This window comes from Triticum urartu, chromosome 3, assembly GCF_003073215.2.
Source record: "Triticum urartu cultivar G1812 chromosome 3, Tu2.1, whole genome shotgun sequence".
NCBI classification, from domain to species: domain Eukaryota; kingdom Viridiplantae; phylum Streptophyta; class Magnoliopsida; order Poales; family Poaceae; genus Triticum; species Triticum urartu.
In genome coordinates, this window is record NC_053024.1 from 538,468,172 (window position 1) to 538,477,785 (window position 9,614).

Genomic DNA, 9,614 nt, shown 5'->3' on the forward strand with positions numbered 1-9,614 from the left:
GCTCCTTCCGAACGGAGGGCCTCTACAGTTTCTACTCCTCCACACCCCCAAAATGATTTCCAAGACAACACATGCATAGACACTCAACAAAGTTGTGTTTATGATGAGCACGTCTCCCCTAGTGCAGCATCACCGGTGCTCCCTCTAACTTGGCACTGTTATATGTGGTTGCATGTTATGTGTGATGTCTAGCTTGTATTGCTTCTAATTTTGTTGAATTCCATCTGCTTACTTTACACATTATACTTGAATAAGACACGTGTTCCTATTTCTAGAACATACAATATCTGTCTATCACACCATGTTCTTACATCAAATTACTACTGTTGTGTAACCTGCAACAATCACTTATCATAAGACACGTTTGACTTCGGAGTGTGATATAGGTTACATCTCACATTCTTTTCTAGCTTGTACTAGTAATTTGTTGAAATGGCACTTATGACGAGACCGTTTTAACTTGGTAGAGTGATATTCGTTGCATCTTTCATATGGTGTCTAGCTTTCATTGCTTCTAATTTGTTGAAATGCCTTCTCCTTAGTTTACACATCATAAGCTGTAAATATGCAATGGCACTAATGACGAGAGACCTCTAACATGGTAGTGTGATGTTGTTTGCATCTTGCATATGATTTATTTCTTGTACTGCTTCACATTTGTTTAAACGCCATTTATGATGAGACACTGTTAACTTGGCAGAGCGATATTTGTAGCATCTTTCATATGGTGCCTACCTTCCATTGCATTGTTTGTAATTTGGTGAAATGTCTTCTTCTTAGTTTACACATCATAGTTCTGGTTATCTCTTCCGTCCTGTTTTTCATACATATTACATCCTCCTATCATGTGGTTGTCTAACATCAAAGTTCAGTTCGTCTGCATCACACATCAATTTGTTCTGAAGAACTAAATTGTTATTCATTTTTCTTGTCAGCTTGACTTAACATGGCACGGAGAAAGAGGAAGAAACACAGAATGGCAGGGAATGAGAAGCGGATGAATCCTGCAGATTCTGCTGGTACTGATGGTGCAATAGAAGGTCAAAGTCCAGCGGAAAATTCTACAAACACGGCATCCCATGCTACACGAGTTGCAAAAAAAGCCAAACAGAAACAAATAGCTGCCACCAAACAAGCAGAGACATCCCTAGTTCTTGCAACACCTACCACAGTACTACCAGCTGCACAACTTACTCGTGCGTCAACTGAGCTAGCAGCACGTTCCCAAGCTCCCTTGCCACCTGACACTACTTCCCAATCACTCTTGACACAAGACGAGTTGGCAATATCAGATGAACCTTGTGAGCTTCAATAGCAAGAAGGTAGTTGCTGGAGTCAAGTTACAATTGCATGCTTCTTTATATGTAGTCTCACAGTTTGATGTACACTAACACTTCCTATGTTCGTTGTTGGACTAGCACCTAGGCGCAAGAGGAAACAAACATCTGGGATAATGCTCGATAGGTTAACTAAATCTAGAGGAGGAAGAATGGAGATCCGTTTTGAGGCAGGTTTAAAAAGACCATGTAATGCTATAGAGTCAGCCAAGTTAGTATCAGAGGCAGCGGTTCTTGTTAGGTGTCATGTACGTATCCTCCCAACATGGATTCAATACAGGAATGACAAAGACGAAACCCAGTTCAACACCCTCCTCGACCATTTATCTGTAAGTATGGTTATGTATGGAAACTAGTAATATCGTCTTGCTTTGTCCCATACTTTCTAGGTTGCTGATAATGAGACTCCCATAATTTTCAACAGATGAGGTTCAAGTTGGATAGCCAAGATGATGCAACCAGACAAGCTTGCACCCATGTTTTCAAGTCTACTTTGTGACAGTATCAGTATAACTTGAGGAAAACTCACTTTGAAGGCAAGGCTAACAGTGAACTTTCCCAAACATCTCCAGTGGAAAATATATCGGATGAATACTGGAGGGGCCTTGTTAAATACTGGTCTAATCCGAAGTATCAGGTACATTATATATATGTGATCAGATCACATGTTGAAGTCCTATTTACGCATGTGCCACACAAATATATCTTCTTGTAGGTGAACTGTTCAAAGAACAAGGCCAACCGCACAAAAGTGAAATTCCAACAGAGGACAGGATCTCGTAGCTATATTGCACACTGCGAGGCTCTTGTAATTAGCTGCTGTTTCACTGTTTTCGTTGTACCATATTATTAGATCTATATTGACTTGTTCGAAATGCAGAGGAAAGCCCGCAAGGACCAAAAAGTACCTGAACCAAATGCTGTGGAAATCTTCAAGGACTGTCACACCAGCAAGAAGAAGGGCATGACTACACTAGTCAAAGCCGCTGTTGTAAGTCCTTAATCCTCATGCCTTTTAACTACTACTTACTCTGACTTGTGCCTTGAACTGCATGGTTTGCAGCCAATGTCTATTACTCTTTTCAATTTTATACACAATTGTATTAGCGTATCATTGCACCTTACAAGGTTTAAAAGAGAGGAGTGATGTTCCTTTGATCTTGACCCGTAATCTAGTTCCGTGCTGGACTTGCCCACACAACGTTACAATTGCCTGTTTGTCTGTTCTCAGTTGTTTTGTGATATAAATGATGTCATACTATGCTTACCATATTATAAACTTCGTCTATCTATCCTTAGCCCTCAATACAATGTGAAGAAATAGACAATACGTTAGCGATGGTACATGGTCATATGTTTGGAACCTGGTTTTATTATGTACTTTGCAATAAGATACAACTAATATTTTACATGGGTTCACCAGAATAAGTTCTGTATATAGACCAAAGCTATTTTGTTTGGTTTTGCTACCTCCTTAATATCTTCTGTTCTGGTACTACTAATGTAAAACCTCAACTTTTCAGCGAGCTATGGAAAAAAAATGGTGGAACCGCCACCTTCTAAAGGTGGCGAGGCAACTATAACCGCAATGTCAGCTCTTGCTGTAGTGGGTCAGTACCTGTCCACTAACAGTGCCAAAAGCACGTTCCTGCGTAATACTGGGTTGGTTGTTAAGGCAATATCGTCCAAATTGCCTCATGATCAAGATATGCAAGCTCAAAGCAATGTTGTATCTGCGCTCCAGACACAAGTCCATTCCCTAATAGAGACCCTTTGTGAAACAAGGAGAAACATTGCTCAATGTTGTCAAGATATGCATGGTTTTGAAACCAGACTATCAGACATTTTCTATGTTGTTCAGGAGCCTAGGGGAAATGAAGGCAAGGGTTATGGTGCTCCATCGAACAATACAACATGAAAACGTAATAGTCAGGTCAAATGAACTGAGCTTCTGAACTTCTGGTGGTGCATTTATCTGCTAGACTGTTAAGTTTTATGCCAACCTTCCTTTTGTTATATAGTTGTAATTTGTTTTGGTGCGATACAGAATTTATTCTTAACGTGCAGCCACCGGCTGAAGAAAACAGCAAGCCATTTTTGTATAGTGTAGGGTGTTCCCTATATTTGCACTGGTGGCGATCTTTGATGTCGAGTGGATGTAATCTGTGCAATCGCCTTAATAGCCTAGCGTTAGTTTTGGCCTTATTTATTTCCTAGTCTTGTTTTCCCTGGTTTTCTAGTGGCCGCAACTACCATGGGCCATATATGGGCCCTAGGATCCATGGGTCTCCTACGGGCCGTCGATAAATGGGCCTGTAATCGGTGGGCCTCAGGCCATCGGATAAATGGGTCTACATGGGCCGTAATCGGGCGTAATTGGTATCGTCCTAGCACGGTAACAGGCCATTAATAGGCCGTAGGACAGCAAAGGCTTAATTCTGTCACAGGCATAACGGGTCATTAATGGGCCAGAATATAGGACGGGCTGGAAATGGCGCAACGGGTTAACAGGCCAGAAATGGGCCGACTCTTGCCATGGGCCGAATTTGGCCCATTAGGGTAACATGCCAGTAACGGGCCGACTCTTGCCATGGGCCGAATTTGGCCCATTAGGGGAACATGCCAGTAACGGGCCGACTCTTGCCATGGGCCGAATTTGGCCCATTAGGGGAACATTCCAGTAATGGGCCAGAAGTAATCGAGGGCCGAAAAGGAGCCCAAGAACGTATGGGCCGTCAATAGGCCGAAAGCTAACACAGGCTGGAAATGGCCCATGTAAATCACGGGCCGTTAACGGGTATAAAGAAAATTACTGTTCATTATGGGCTAGAGTCACCGTGGGCCTGTAAAATGCCGAAAGATACGAAGGCCTCATATGGGCCGAAAGACGTCGTGGGCCATACATGGGCCAAAAGTGAAATGGGCTGGTGTTATATTCGACGGCCCACATGACATTGTTGGGCCGATTTCCTTTAGGGCCTAACGGGCCGTGAGTTAACGGGCCGTAAAATGGGCTATTTGTGAAGAGACCGTTAACATGCTTTTCATGGGCCAGCCCGTTAACTTTTGACCTAGTCAAACGGGTCGGCTTTGTAAGCTAAATGGGCCAGTGGTGGGCCGTGGCACGTGTCGACATATCATAGGCGCCTATCTGACCCACTAACGAGCTGACACGTGTTTCGTCCGGCCAATAAGAATTTTACATGTGGAAATTTCCCATTGGCCGGGTATGTTAACGGGTTATCGGATCCAAAACCCGACCAGATAGCTTAACGACGTTTTGTTACGGTGGATGCCACTTCTGTGATGCACGATTTATCGTCATGGAAGTGGACACTTCCATGATGATAATTTTGGTAATGCCATGGAACACTTCTACGACAGCACAGGTATGACTATCTTGATTCTGTCATAAATTTGTCATGGATGTACATGCATGAAAAAAAATGTGACCTACTGTGACAAACACGTATCATCATGGAAGTGTATTTTTTTTTGTAGTGTTGGGGCGATTTGCAGGAGTTCAGAGGGATTATTTTTGGGAGCCTCAGTACTGGTATTGAGGCATATTGCGGATCCGGAGACGCTAGAAGCAATTGCGATCAGGAAAGGCTTAGCACTAGCGGAGGACCTCTACCAACGGCGTATTCATGTTGCATCAGACTGTAAACAGGTGGTGGAGTCTCTGAAGAAGGAGAATGCGTCCTCCTATGGAGCTATTGTGCATGAAATAACAAACCACTCCTTAGATTTTGATATTTGTAAGGTTAGCCATGAATTTAGGAGCTCAAATTATGAAACTCACAACTTAGCGAAGCATGCTTTATCTCTCGGGGTTGGACGCCATGTGTGGCTGGGCCACCCCGGAGATCTTTCCTCTGTCCCTGTAAACAATGTGATGGCTTAATAAAAAGCTTCGTGAGGTTGTCTCAAAAAAAGCAGTGCACACACCCCACCCCTCCTCCTCGTGCCCTACCCCTTCCTTCCTTCCCCTTGCCCCCAAATTGCTCTGAACGGAATCCCCTCCTTCCCTTGCACCTCCTCTCCTCATTAAGAAGGCCATTAATGCCTCGGATTTCCTCGCCGGAGATCCGAAATTGTCGTTTTTGCTCGCCATGGATGCATGCACCTGGACACCCCCTCGTCCCATAAATAACTCCCTCATGTTGCCCTATTTTCCCTCGCCCAAAGCCCTCTCCTATGGGAGCTTATGCCCCTCCCTATCCCGCATAATTGCTCGTCGGAGTTCATACACTCCGGCGGCTTCTCCACCGTCGCCCGAGGCTCGGTTGGTCCTTCCTCAGCCTCCCCTGAGGTTGATGTGATCTCATCTCTACCGTCCCGTGCTCTCCCTCCTCCAGGAACCCCCGCAACCTCGGATCCGATCTTCTTCCCCAACTCCGGCGACTACTCTGGTGAGATCCAAGAAATCTCGTATTTTTTCCAGCAAAGTAGCAATCTTAAAAAATTCATATTTATTAGTATACTTATCCAAATTTAGTGATTCGTTTTTCTGTAGTTTGAAAATTTTATGAAGTTTCTGTTTGTGCCTTGAAAATTTGAGTATTTTAAATATGAATTTGCATGAATTTGCTTCAAACCTTGAATTGTGAATATCTTGAGTTTAAAAGCATATTTTATGTTGATTCTTTTTGCTCCTGGTCACTAGGACCTTTGCCTATCAAGTAGTATTTAGTATTTTATTTTTAGGTTAATTCAAATTAGGGTTTTAGCAAAACAACACTGTTTTGCTTATATAGTTGTTTTAGTCATTAAACTATTGCTTTTAATTATTTTTAGCTGATTTCTGTAGCTTTTTACATGTTGCTATATGCCTCTGTTAGACTACAGTAGATAATTTTTTATATTTAATTATTAGTATTTATCTACTATTTTTGTATTGGTTTGCTTAGCTCATAGTGATAGTTGATAGAAATAGTTTTATTTGATTTAAAAGTAATTCTTTTTGCCATTTTATTGTAGTTAGTTTTTGCTTGTGTCAAATAGCAATAATTTAGTTTTGGGGAATTACTTAGTATTGTTTGAATGTATTCATGATTGTTATAATTGTTTAATGTTAACTAGATAGTTATAATAGTTTTAAAATTATTTCTTTTTGCTAGTTAATAATTTAGTAAATTACTTTATGTTGTTTTATTAGAGTTTTATTTTCTTTGTGGTAGAAAGTTATTTAGAATAATGTAGTGTTGTTATGAGAGTTATTGGTTGATATTGTGTGTGTTGGTTTTACCTAGTTTTTTCTTTAAAGTTTTCTTTGGTTTTTTATTTTTGGATTTCTTTGATTTCATTATTGTTTTCTCTATTACTTTTATGTGATTGAGTGTTATTTTGATTGATAGTATTGATTGCTTATGTGGATACTATGTTTGATTATATAGATTTTCCCGGAGTGATGAATAGTTTTATCAAGTTTCCAAGAGCGTTAATATCTTCATCAACTTAGCAGTCAAGTTCACTTTGACCATGTTATTCATACCTATGTTTTATTGCATTTAGTGTCACCATTCATAATCCCTCTAGTAGTGATATTGACTTGTTGTAGTTGAGTAGAATGCATGAGGTAGGAACCCATCTCATTATTATCAAGCCTGAGACGTTATGTAGTTTTTAATGCTACACTATAGTAGATGGGGTTTGGTATGAGTGCTCAGGAGTGGTGTGAGACAGAGGACTCTACGTCAATTTCGACAACTTCATGACGGTATCTTCAAGGACTGCATCTTCAAGGCCTGAAGACTTCAAGACTCGAGACAAGATTTTCAATACACACTACTGGGTGGAATGGATGAACAGCGCCCTGGAGTACCCAGTGGTTAGCCTAGGTGTTGCTGTATAAGAGCCAGTTAATCACGCAGAAAGCTCCACCCAGACTCAAAAAGATGGAAGAATACTTCATGCCCAGAAGCTTACCTGTGCACCGTAAGTCATTATGTGCTCTGGCTTGGTTGACCTTAGTTGTGACTCTGGCTGGGACAGTGCTAGCAGATGTAGAACTATGGTAGGATTGGATGAGCACTGGATAGTGGTCAGATGAACTCTTCGGAAGACCATATTTCGGTCGTCTTGTTCTCAGACACCCTAAAGTGCGAGAACGTAAAAAGAGGGATCGAATCTTGTGGGTAAAGTGCACAACACTCAATAGAGTTAACAATCTAATCAATTATCCGTGTCCCCGGCTACGGACAATTTGAGCCTCTAGACTTGGATCTATCTCTAAACTCTCAACCCCGGACTGATAATTAATTGTGGGTAACATATGATTATTTTGGGCTATGAGGCATCGGTTGGCGAAACCATGTCATAGTAGAGAACTCCGTAGTAAAGACACCTGATATTTTTTTGATGTAATAAAACCAGCTTTTATGCAAAAACTCAGACACAGAGCCACAAAGCCATATTGCATATAGTATAGTTTTATCATCTGTTTCTCTTATTTGTTATCTTGCCGGTACATTCAATGTATTGACCTACACGGCTGCAACGTACCATATTGTAGGATTTTCTACGACGAGTGAGTTTCGTTATAGGGTTATGGTCTACACTCAACCTACCAATGGCGTTGATGGGACTCTACACCCGTTTGATTGTTTCTGCTGAGACTTATGAGGTATATATAAGTTTTACATTATTTATACATGTAATTGCACTTTGATATATACATTGATGTACTGTGTGTGCCAGCATACTGATCTAGAGATGGCACAGATACACAGAGGCTTGTCCGTTTGAGGTCGGGTCGTTACAGATCCCCGGGAGGAGACCAGGGGGCTACGAGAGCACCACAAGCCCAGCAGGCGCGCCCCTGAGCTTGTGGGACCCACAGAGCTCCGTTTGACCTAAGTCAAACTCAATAAATTCCCATAAATCCTGAAACCAACAGAGCCACCTGAAGTAATTTTTCCGCCGCCACAAGCTTCTGTTCTTCCGCAATCCCACCTGGAGGCCTTTTTCGGTACTTTGTCGGAGGGGGAATCAATCACGGAGGGATTCTACGTCATCCTTGCTGCCCTCCAATTATGTGTGGGTAGTTTACCACATACCTATGGGTCCATAGCTAATAGCTAGATGGTTCTTCTTTCTCTTTGATCTTCAATACAAAGTTCTCCATGATCTTCATGGAGTTCTACCCGATGTAATTTTTTGCGGTGTGTTTGTTGGGATCCGATGAATTGTGGGTTTATGATCAGATTATTCATTGAAAGTAATTGAGTCTTTGTTGTACTTTATTATGCATGATTGTTATAGCTTTGTATTTCTCTCCGATCTATCCGTTTGGTTTGGTCAACTAGATTGATTTATCTTCAGTGGGAGACGTGTTTTGTAATGGCTTCAATCTTGCGGTGTCCTCACCTGATGCAGAAGGGGTAGCGAGGCACATATTTGTATTGTTGCCATTAAGGTTAAAATGACGGGGTACATTCATATTGCTTCAGTTTATTTTGTCTACATTATGTCATCTTGCTTCATGCATTACTCTCTTTGTTATGAACTTAATACCATAGATGTATGCCATATAGCGGTCGATTGGTGGAGTAATAGTAGTAAATGCAGAATCATTTTGGTCTACTACTCACGGATGTAATGCCTATATACATGATCATTCTCATGAATAACGTCACAACTATGTGCTTTTAAATCAATTGCCCAACAGTAGTTTGTTCACCCACTGTATGCTATGTTTCAAGAAAGAAGCCTCTAGTGAAAACTATGGCGCCCGGGTCTACTTTTATCATATTACAAAAACCAAAAATACCTTGACGCAATTTATTTAATTTTATTTTGTTTTGTAATTTATATATCAATCACTACCAGATTTGATCCTTGCAAGTAATGAGTTCAAGGGGATTGACAACCCTCTTGCCCGCGTTGGGTGCAAGTATTTGCTCGTGTGTAGAGGTGTTGTTCACTAGACATGGTGTGATTTTCCTATTGGTTCGATAACCTTGGTTCTCGCTGAGGGAAATACTTATCAGCTACTATACTGCTTCACCCTTCATCTTCGAGGAAAGTCCCAACACAACTCACAATTAGCAGACGCAGAGATGCAGCGCTTGCGGCGGATGGTGCGGGCGCTGTGCACAAAACTGAGCACTGCATGCTGCTCGTCAACGATGCATGGGTCACCACGACCATGACCACGATGACATCTTTGAACGCCCTCTATGTCAAGAGATGGTCCTTCGTCAGCCGGTGCTCCTCGAGGAGCGCCAGGTTGTACCATTCCATCTCCTACATCAGACGAAACACGGACACCGG